The following is a 12,149-nucleotide window of genomic DNA, read 5'->3' as shown; positions in this document are numbered from 1 at the left end:
TCGTAGGCTGTAAATTCATTGTAGTGCTCACCGGACTCTCCCTGACCTCGCGGTGCCTGCCTGTTAGTGCGGACTCGCCCACGTGGAGGTCACCGGTCTAGTCTTCCTGGCCCCACACCCATAAAAGCATCACACTGGCGTGGCCCCGCAGTGTGATATGAGGTGACTGGGGCATTAAGCGTTATTGTAAACGTCAGCGCGAGAACCTTTCTGCTGCTGCCAATACTTTGCATTTTTCTCTTGTTTTTAAGGAATTTAAATACTGAATCTTGTATTTTACTCTCGTTTTTAAAACTGTATTATATGTTGTTTTTTAAAATCTACACTTGCCTGAACTGCGCGTAGGCTGTGAATTGATTGTAGTGCTCACCGGACTCTCCCCGACCTCGCGGGGCCCGCCTGTTAGAGCGGACCCACCCATGTTGAGGTCATCGATCTAGTCTTTCTGGCCCCACACCCATAAAAGCATCACACTGGCGTGGCGGCGCAGCGGGCGTGCTCAGCGGGAGTGCCGCTGGAGTGCCTAAGGCGCGCCTAAGGCAAGCCCGTCTGCGCCCGTTCGCGCTCCGACCGCGCTCAGCGTCAGCCATGCTGCCCATACCAGGAAACATGGAACCGAGGACATACAGTACTGTTAGACGAGGTAACAGTTATTTAAGCTTGGGGAAGTGGGGGGGTAGTAGAGATAGGGTTAGACTGGAGGAGACTGCAGGAGTGGAGTCCATTTTTGTAAAAGGAGATAGCCTAAGGTGTGGGATGCTTAATGTTAGGTCTCCGCCAAAGCACTATCTGGAGACTCAACTGATGGTGGAAATGCATGGATTGGATGTACTGTTTATGACTGAAAAGTGGACACATCCTGGCTCAGATTTGAAACTGGGTCAGGCCTGCCCTTCCGGATATAAAGCCTTCCACAAACCTCGCTTGGGTGGTAGAGGTGGCAGGGTGGGGATTATTTTCAGAGATAGCTGGGATTTCTCTCCTTTTAACATCGATGAGCGACAGGGTATCGAACTTTTGGGCTTCTCACTAAGAGACCCTAAGGGACACCTACTGACTGGTTTAGTAAGTTATAGACCCCCTGGTACTGCTAGCCCTCTATTTCAACACGAATGTATTGATGTCCTGAGTAACCTGGCACTCTCCCACTCCACATTACTCGTTGTAGGGGATTTCAACTTGTGGCCAAATGGATTAGACTCAGGATATTAGAATATCCAATCCTGTGAAACCCTTAATCTTCAACAGTGGGTTATGGAGTCTACACACAGGGGGGGATATGTACTGGATCTAATGTTCTCCAATGAACGCATAATGGGACCAATCGAGGTCCTACCGGTATGCTGGTCGCACCACCATTCGATCACTTTCTATTTATACAATCTGGGGCTAAATCATTCAAGCCCTAGGAATGATCGGAATTTCCAAAGTAGGGACTGGAAGGACCTTCTGAAGAAGGCAACAGTCCTCCCAATATTTGTGTCCACTGAGAACTGTGACACTAACAAGACAGTGGAGGAGAAAGAATCAAGCAATCTATTGCGATAATATAACTACCAGGTCGGACCGAATTGCACCAATTAAAAACCATAAGAGACTTGGCAGGCCGTCAGCCCCATGGTTTAATGAGAAACTTAGAACTCTGAAATTTGGCTGCAAGCAAGCAGAAAGAAAATGGCGCACAGCCTACATGGAGGGAGAGAAAAACTCCTGGAGGATAGCCATTATGGAATACAGGAAAGAAATTCGGGTAGCCAAAACAGAGTACTTTGCAAACTCCATCCTGAAGGCACAAAACAGCACCAAGGATGTGATTTGGAATGTAGATACTCTGATTAACCCAGAATGCTCAAAGAATGAGATTGTGCCTAGTCAAGAATAATGTGACAGACTGGTAATCTTTTTTGAGGACAAGATCAGCAACATTCTTGATGGGTTACACTTGGGTAACATGCCCACTTATCTACACTCTGCTAGTCGAGCTGAGGTGGAGAAATTATACCTTCTAGATCACTTTGATATGCTCTCCTTTGAAAACATTGCCATGGGAGTATCCTCAGGATAACCTCTGGATCCATTGCCACACAAGATATGGAAGGGGTTGGCCCCGGAGCCTTTTCCGGCTCTGCGGGAAATTTGTAACCATTCTCTGATGAATGGTTCCATGCCGGCCTGCTGGAAACAGGCATCAGTGACACCCCTGCTGAAAAAAGCGACACTTGATCCAGCCTGTTTGAAAAATGACAGACCGATTTCCCTCCTGCCATATCCAGAGAAAATTCTGGAACGGGTGGTCAGCAGAGCGCTTTCCCAGTTCCTAGAAAGAAATAATATTCTGGACAAAGTACAATTTGGCTTTCGCCCAGGTCATGGGACAGAGACTGCCTTGGTGACCATCATGGACGATCTACGGATGCGAGCAGACAGGAGACAGTCGGCCATATTGGTTCTTCTCGACCTGTCTGCCGCATTCAATATGGTAAACCATGAGACTCTTTTGTCCAGGCTGGAATGGGTGGAAGTGACAGGCACCGCCCTCAAGTGGTTTAACTCCTACTTATCTAACAGACAACAGGCAGTAGCCCTCCCCCCGTTTCGGTCTAGATTCTGTAATATACAACATGGTGTCCCGCAGGGATCGGCAATAAGCCCTATCCTATTTAACATTTACATGAGCCCTCTACCTGCCATCTTCAGATCTCATAATGTTAATTTAGTAAAATTATGCGGATGACACCCAGCTTATCCTGTCTCTAGAGGGTTAACACTCAGTGTCCCTAGCAGACTTTCATGCGTGTCTGCAGGATATGGCAACCTGGCTCAGGGAGAATTCTCTTCAATTTAACTATGAAAAGACAGAGATTTTGCATTGTGCAGTAGGGAGAATTCCTTCTCCACTACCCTCGAACTTTTGGCCATCCTCCTCTGGTGTCACTCTGGCTCCCAGTAATGCTGAACGCAACCTTGGAGTCATGTTTGATAACAAACTGACACTGGACAAACATGTCAATAAAACAGTTGGGAGTTGTTTCAGTCTGAATAGAGCTTTCCGGAAAATTTTCCTGATGTTCTCCCTGGAGGCTAGAATGTTGATAGTCCGGGGTACTATTCTTAGCAGACTGGACAACTGCAATGCACTGCTCTTAGAGTCTCCACAATATTTGATTTATAGACTGCAGAGAATACAGACCATGGCAGCAAAGATAGCACTAAGGCGATCACGCCGCTCCTCTGCCTACCAGCACTTTCTGATTTTTATTGGTTGCCGGTCCAGCAGAGAGTGCAATTCAAGGCCCTATTCATAATGTTTAGGGCCCTGCATGGGCAGGGACCCAAACTTCTACAGGAAAATTGTATTTGATATGCCCCCCCGAATGCTTCGTTCCTCCTCTGCAAATCTGGTGAGGATACATAGAGTTAAGAAAGCTAAAGCAGGAGGCCGGGCCTTCTGCACAGCAGCCCCCTGTCTTTGGAATAAACTTCCATTTGAAATCAGACATATAGATAACCTTCTGCAGTTCAGAAAAAGGGTAAAAACTTAGCGTTTTCCCCGGGCATGCTCCCTGGTGTCCTGTTAATTCCACCTGACAGGAGCTACAGTTCTTTTACACTCAGTCTACATTCTGTCACAGCGCCAGGTTACCCGTTGGGTGTCAGCTGTGCTTTATAAGCAACCATAAATAAATAAATCCTTTGGGGTGTGTGAGGGTAACTAAGAGACAAGACTTGGCCCTCCACTTCGGGATTGGATCCTTGATACTGGGGATGAACCTCGGCCTCTCTCCCTTTTTTACCCCCCTTTTTTCTACCTCTCCCCTATTCTAGTCTTTACCTCCTCTTTCAGATTGGGTGACATAACACACCCTACACCAGAAACAGTGCCCCGTATGATTTAACCGTACCCGGTCCAACACCATACATCTATGACGCAAGATAGGGCCTGGCAGGGTGCAGTCGACCCATACGCAACACACAGCGGTCGCAACCCCATATGTAAATGACATAATGCCCGGCTTGGTACTGCGTACCCATCAATTACCAAACTAGCACCTGGCTCAACCTCATACGTATATGTTGTTACGCGAAACGCAGTGCCACAAACTTGTCGGATACGAAATGCGCATCATTTCAATATGGTTGATAGGATTCGCGTGATGATGGAGCTTGGTAGATTACTGGTACGGGACTTTAGTTTTGTAAAAAAAAAAGAACAAATGATATACATATTTTTTGGGGAAGATATAAAATATTACATCATTTTAAAAGTTAAAAAAGGATAACAGAGTTGCAAAATATTGTAAATCTTTTTTAAAAAAATTATAGGTTTTATAAATATTAAAATATGAAATTAACATTTAAAAAACCTTTGAAATTCAGTGAAAAAAAACAGGTTTTATAGACGTTATAGTTAGGATTTAGCATTTAAAAAACCTTGGAAATTCACAGAAAAAAACATAGGTTTCAGGGACGTTATAGTTAGTTGGACATTTCACTCATACAAAACAATAGAAATTCCCCTGTTATAGTTAGTTCAGCTAACAATAACTCCCGCCCCCGCAATGCACTGATGATGACGTCATATATTACATCATTCATGACATGGTCAGTGACATCACTGATGACATCACTGATGACATCTCAAATGACATCACTCATCAAAATTTTTTATGGAATATAACAAAAAACAGAATTGCTGTGGGAACACTTAAACTTGACTGCTCCCTAGGTGGTGTCGAATTTTTAGATTTCCCTCTATATTAGCCTTTAAGTTAATACAACTTTCTTTTTACCTGATGTATGCTATCATGCCTATTTCCGCATTGTGGGTTGATATTGAAAAGTCCTTTGCTCACACTTTTAAATTTGAAGAGTTTATAACTTTTTCAGCGAGGTCGCCTTGTTTTTCTACTTTTATTTTTAAATTTACCTGCAAATTTCTTGAACCTTATTTAAAGTATGGAAGATCACCAAAAGAGATCTTCATTAATTCATCCCGTTGGTATAGCAACCATATTAAAATCAACCACAAATCAATTATCTGGTATTTCTGAAGAAATAGATTAGTGCTGTGGGTCCATCAATTTTGTCAGAACTCGACTATTATGTCTTTTTTGACTTTTACCAAACATTTAACTGCCCTAATTGTTTCCCATTGTTCTATAAATCCATCTCAACTGAAATAATTAATTATTCCCTATTGTTGAATAACAAAAGTTCACTTAACCCTCATGCTTTATATTTATTTATTTGGTTATTACTCTAACATCCATAGCAAGAATTTATAAAAACCAATGCTCCACATTGTTGTTCGTGTAATTTTAGTGGTTCTGATCTCATGCACATGTTATTTCTCTGCCCAAAATATTTCATTGTTTGGAAGCGTTTGATCACAAATCACTCACATATTTCATGTCAATTTCCTCTTCAATATTGTTTTCATATGTTAGGTAGTTTATCTGATATACAGCTACACTCTCCCTTTAGGTAATAAACTGATTGACTTGCTCTTAACAATTGAATTTCAAGGTATATTTACTAACTGGAAGAAGTCTTCCAAAGATTCTTTCAAAACTAGGTGGTATTTGGTGTTTTATAATCACACTTTAGATACTGAAGTTTTACTTCCTGCTTCACTTAATTGTAGAAAGCTGCTTTGTCTACCCACTACAGACTTTTTGGATACTTCTTGTATTTCTACAATCAAATGGTTTAAAAATGATTATAAACCACGGCAATTGTATACACTCTGTATCTTTTTACCTGGTTCTATACTTCTCACATTATTCTTATTTTATATAACTTCTGGTCTAGTGTTTCGTCTTTACTTTTTGCTTTTCTCACTTCAACATATTTTCCACTTTTCTTGCCCTTCTCTTTCTTTTTTTCCCCCTTCATTCTTTCTATTTCCATTCTTCTCTTGTGGGCTTATTCATCCTCTTATTTCTATAACATTAACTTCTGTTGTTAATTGGATTGTTCCTAAATTATTTTATTGGTTACACTTACTACTGCTAAACCCAAAATTATGATCTCATAGTATTGTTTTGAATATGTTTTAAACTATTTTTTTGTATTCTCATATTCATGTTGAATAAAGCTTTACAAACTGAAACAAATATAATGACAACAATTCAAATCAGTCACCATATATTGCAGAAAGGAAAGGGAACAGATAAAAACAAGAATCAGGTCAACTGATAGTGACTTCCACATGTCATATGCTACACTGGAAAATTACTGTTTGGAATCTTTGTAGTAGGTTTGGGATTCCAAACTAAACTTATGGGAGCTTATGGAAACTCCTCAATTTTTTGATGCCATCCAAGATTCTAAAAAGTGTGGGTGTTCTTTGTGAATGGCCTTGAGGTGAAGCATTTAAACCTCAAGTTTGTTTTGGCTTCTAGCAGAAACCAGTGGAATTCATTTGATACAGGCTGATATGTAGTCAAACTTTGTGAATCCAGATACCATACTAGCTGCAAAATATAAGCATTAATAATGATCCTGGTCTGCTTACTAGAGGCATGGCTTGCCACTAGTCATGCGGCAACCTTGGTGCATCATGCTTTGAAACTGCCTAAGCTTGCTCAGGAGTGGGGAAGCTGGCCATGCATCAACATAGCCTGGAGGAAAGGCTTTATGCTTATGAAGGTAGATTTAATTGGCACATGGTCATTGAATTAATGGTTCTAGAACTCTCTGCACTCTTTGGAGATGGAGATGAGACGGGCCCTCCATGAATATTTGAATATACATTCTGTTGTGCATCTCAGTATCCGTTCTTTGTAATAGAGATTTAATGCTGCTGATACCAGGACTGTGAACTGAGTTTTTCTATAAACTATTTTCTATATGTCAAATTGCAGGGAGATTAATCTGGATATGGATCCTAAAGGAAAATTAAGTTTGAACGAATATTTGAACCTGCATTTTGTGGTGATAGACTTTGGACTTTATATTTAAACTTGAATTTTTTTATTAAGTAGCAGAAATAATTCTCCTGCCAAGCCTCCAGGATTACAATATCTATGTATCATGAACATTTCAGGACGACACAGCATTAAGGAAGTGCTACATTTGCTGAGATTAGAAATATCAAAGAGTTAATGAATGTAAATCATTTTAGTTCTATAACAGACAAAGCAGAACTTACAGCACACCCGTATCAGGAAGTGCACATATATGAGTTGAAGGTAATTATTCTGTCATTAGGGAGGAAAGTTCATACATTGCCATGTGATCACTTAAGGTTTGTGTAAGAAATTGGAGTATTAGTTGAGGGGGTGAGCACCCACTTTAAGCAATAATCAAATTTCTTGCCGGGTGAACCACTAAAGCCACTAAATAAACTTGGCACAAAGCAGTGAGGCTTAACTTAGAGGTAATGTGAAAGTATTTACACAACCCTCAAACAGTAACAAAGTGAAAATAAAACACAAAAAAATCCCAGTCAGATACAGGAGACAGGTTCATCCTGGGGAAAGTTTACCTTGGGATGTAAAAATGCGATGGAGAAAAAAGCAATTGCCAAAGAGTTCTTGGCATGACAAGTTGCAATTTGTATCTAAAGTGAAGCTCGACAAAGGCAGGTTGGTGAAGAGTGAGGTCCTGATGCCGTCATCGATGGAGGTGTGAAAATTCCAAATCCGTGCCCAGGAAGGCCATAACTTGAATGGATTGCCACTCTGTGTCGATCCTGAAGAAGCGCTTTGATTTCAAACTTGGAAACTTTTCTGACAGTACGACATCCTTCAGAGGGGGTAAACCAACAAGATGAGGACATTCACCTCGCCCACTGCTCCCAAAACAAACTGTTTTCATGGTTAACGTCTCTAAGCCAGTGGGACATGAATATGGGGATTCTCTAAGTAACAAGGTAATTCACTAGTTTCGGCACGTTCGAGGGTGCCGCTTGATAATCATAGAGGACATTGTTAAGGCAACGAGGCACCCTCTGCGTGACCGACAACTAGACACGGTCGAGCTCACACTGACTTCCCCCATCTGGCCGATGGCTTATTGGCTTTGGAGTACAGGTCTTGTGCACCCGTTACCTCAGATATCCAGTTTCGATCTTCTCTACCGCTCTCAAGTCCAATAAGGAGAGCTGAGCTCCAAAAGTTATCTAGAGGTTCAGAATTAAGTGAGAACGACTGACTAGCAGCAACCCTCCAAACACCAACCATGCATATATATGATCCTGTAATAGCTCTCAATCATAACCCTTCTATTGACACCACTGTCCCACAGAGCGCACATAGCCAGGCTAGGCCTCTTGAATCGGAACCCCTGTACCTACCCCAAAGGGTGTCTTGTCCAAAGTACATAGTTGCAAATCCATCCCTGGTAGAGTCTCCAGATTGAATAGTACCCAGCCCGAACCATCAAATGAAAGGGGGATCCTAAATTGTCTGGCCCAAGTGTAAAGATTCTTGGAATATAGCTGGTATCCCAAAGAAACTATCTCTGCCAGATTGGAATAGTTTTATTGAAGGCTACAAGATTTGCATCTTCCAAGAAACATGGAGTGTGTTGCCCCATCATAAAGTTGGCTTTGTGTCCAACTGTGTTCCAGCAGTGCCTTCGCCAACAGGGAAGGGGCGCCCAGCGGGTGGCCTTCTAATATGGATTAGTATTTCCCTAAACTGCACAATGAAACAGATCCAGTGCACTTCCCCTGACATTCTAAGGCTAACCATCAGGGAAAACCAAAGAGGCAGAACCTTGGAAATTCTTAACATTTATGTCCGAGGAACAAGAGGAGGAGCACAATCTCCGATAGTTACATCTTTGGACTTAGAACTTTCTAAATATCACCATGATTCGCACATCCTGGTTGCGGGATACTTCAGCTGTACTTTTGAACCTCTCGCAGCCGAGGATGTGCTTAACACCGATGAAGACGATGCAAACAGGGGAATTCCCCTGCTAACCATCCCCCCTATAAAAAGGTGGACCCAACTGGCCATTCAGGTGAATTCTCTGTCAGCTGAATACGGCCTGAGGGCTACAAATGGAAGGACATTGTCTGATCCCGTCGGGGCTCATACCTAAAATAGGGTAGACCAATCCTCGAGGATTGACTATATCCTACTAAACTATGAACTTTGGCGACATTTGATGGATATTGTAATAACACCAACAGTCAATAACGACCACAACCCACTCAGTCTAATTTTAAAATCTCTGTGGTTGCCCAATTTTGGGCCCACAGATATAGCAAATGTAATGTCAGCACTGGAAGTGGTTCCTTCTAACTGTGGTAGGCGCCTGAAATGGCATAAAGTCGCTATTGACGAAAAGAAATTACACGGCATTGGCGAGGCCCTGACAGGGGCCCTAAGTGAAATAGGCGAGACCCCCATAGATCAAGATGCTCCTGATAGGGTGCCAAAAATTCATGAAAAAACTATTAGCACCCTGGGAAAGTTTTTTTTGTATAAACACTGGAGCAGGCCAGGGGGCAGCACGCAAGACGCCCAATGGTAATGATAGGTGGTACACGAAAACTTGTAGAAGGAAAAAACCGCACTGGTAGAGGCTGTTAAAAGCAAATCCCTTCCGAGGATACAGGCAGCAAGAAAGGACTACAAGTCGGCCGTGTCCAATGCCAAGGAAGAGTGGGAGGAGCAGCACTGGCAAGCTCTAGAGGCGGCCAGCGCCAAGAAGGAAGCTGGTCGCTTCAGGAACTTGATCGGAACTAAGACCAGACCTCATTGCGAGTTAATTACTAGCAATATTACAAGCCAAACCTAGTACAATAATTTTCTCAAGCTTTATACTACCCCACTGGAAGCTCAGACTGAAGTTTCAGCTACTGACTTTAGAGTAAATTCGGAGGAACTCATTAGATACCCCTTCACTGTACTGGAAGTGGAAACTACCATTAGGCGTATAGTGCCAGCAAAGGCAGCGGGCCCGGACGGCATCCCCGGAGACCTACTTCGGACTGATCCGGCTAAATAGGCAAAGTTCATTACCATCCTAATTAATGCCATCGACAATGGCTCCCCGATCCCAGATTCCTGGAAAGGAGCTGAGGTCGTCCCCATCTATAAAAAGGGGCACAGGGACGACCCCGCTTTCTACCGTCCCATAAGCTTGATTGACTCAGTCCAAAAGGTTGTTGAGAGGGTAGTGCTGGAAAGGATACTAGATTGGGCTGACGAAAACAAGATCCTGTCTGACTATCAAGCGGGCTTCAGGGCGGGCACTGGGACTACAGAGCAGGTCTTTAGACTACTCCTTGTTTACTGGAAGGTGATCCGCATAGGCAAGGGCAGTCTTTATCTCGCGTTCATCGACCTAAAGACTGCCTTTGACCTGGTCCCACGGGAGCGCCTGTGGCGGGTATTAGCTGAGCGGGGGTCCCAGTGAATATCTTAGATATACTTGTGCGACTTCATGAAGGTAACTTTGCCCAAGTGAGATGGGTTCTCAAGGACAGAAAACCTCCAGTATTCCAGTGAATAGGGGAGTCCGCCAAGGCTGTGTTCCAGCCCCCACCCTATTCTCGTTGTACATGAATGGGGTGGTTGAGCATTTACAGCACGTACCAACTGACGCCCCAGCCTTGGCGAGCAAAAAAATTCCATCCCTCCTATTCGCTGATGATACCCTCCTCATCTCCAAGACCTCAAGGGGCTTGCAGAGACTTCTGGACAGTTTTCAGTCGTTTTACACCACGGGAGGGCTTGTCATCAACTCAGCAAAAACAAAGTATTTAGTGCTGAATCCACTGAAAATGCTTGGATCACTTCCTGTCCTGAACTGTGTTCCTCTGGAAAGGGTTACCGTGTTTGACTACTTAGGTATTCGCATCTCCGATTCTATGCTCTGGAATTCCCACAGGCACAAAATGCTCCTGAATCACAAAAGGGTAGTGGGGACAATACTAAAGGAGCATCGCTCCTCAACAAGCAGACCTATTGCCCCCGCTATCGACATCTATAAGGCCAGAGGAGTGAGTTCGGCCTTTTATGGTGCTGAACTCTGGGGTTCCACTAATTCGGACCAAAATTACGAGGACAGAAAACAAATTCATAAAAGACCTTATGATGCTTCCCCAGAGGACCCCCACTGTGCCCTCATTGCAGGATTTAGGATGCCACTCATTTAAAGACCTTGCAAGACTTTGTCCCCTCTTGTTGTGGGCCTGCTTGTGGCGAACACCAGAGCTAACAAAATATGCAGAGGGTTTAGCAGAGATTATGTCCATGTATGGGTGGCAAAAAATCAAATGGTTAAAGGACTTAAAATTGCTACTGTACGATCTTGATCTTAAAGATGCACGTATAAATAGAACTGCCCCACCTAAGGCAGAGCTTAAGAAGGCATACTGGGCTTGGATCAGTAGCAAGGGTTTTCTCTATCCCAAATTAGGGAGGATGACTGAGGAGTTCTTGCAATATAAGCACCTCACAAGATATGAACCATACCTTGATATCATACAGAAACCTTTTGATAGGGCCCTGTTTTTTGAGTTCAGGGTAGGATCACTGCCTACACGCGAATTGACTGCGCATTGGAAGCCTCCGTACCAAACATCACCTCTATGCCCGAATTGCGAGGCTAAATTTGAGTTAATTGCGCATGTCTTTTTTGCTTGCCCAGCTTACAAACTGCCAAGGGAAAGTTGGCTTAAACTACTTTGCAGAGATCTGGGTACGCCCAGCCATTCTGCGGCGTTGCGCATCTTTAGGTCCGATGCACGAGCATTGTATGCATGTGGTCAGGCCAAATTCCTGAGATAGGTATGGAACATCAGATCGAGAACTTTGAGTGCAATTTCCTAAAAGCGTCCCTTCCTCCTTTTCTACCTTTTATACTCTACAATGCCCCCCCTTCACTGATTAATTAGTCCCCATTAGCAATGGTGAATTATAAGGTGTGTGTGGTACAATTAATATTTGTTAAAATGTTTTCTGTTTATAACAATCAAGACTTTTTAGAATGTATCTTGTTTTTAAACAGTAGAGCTTTTAATTATATTTTTAATGGTGTTCAACTGCTTTTAGGATATGTTTTTATCGAAATAAAGCTATTTACTACTACTACTACTAGAACAAGATGAGGATGTCAGGTGATTAAAAGTCAATGACTGCAGCTTCGACAGCAATCCCGGTCTCTGGTGGTTCCCCAGGCAGAAA

General features: G+C 43.0%; 1 protein-coding gene across 1 annotated transcript in view; it reads right to left on the bottom strand.

Moving 5' to 3' along the window:
- Positions 1 to 12,149, bottom strand: part of LOC147747658 (uncharacterized) — a 174,408-nt gene that overhangs the window by 107,321 nt on the left and 54,938 nt on the right. The window lies entirely within an intron of this gene.

The sequence above is a fragment of the Lissotriton vulgaris genome, chromosome 1_1 (genome assembly GCF_964263255.1).
Source record: "Lissotriton vulgaris chromosome 1_1, aLisVul1.2, whole genome shotgun sequence".
In the NCBI taxonomy this organism is placed as follows: Eukaryota; Metazoa; Chordata; class Amphibia; order Caudata; family Salamandridae; genus Lissotriton; species Lissotriton vulgaris.
Note: the sequence above shows the minus strand (reverse complement) of the source record. Positions and strands in the feature narration are given on the sequence as shown.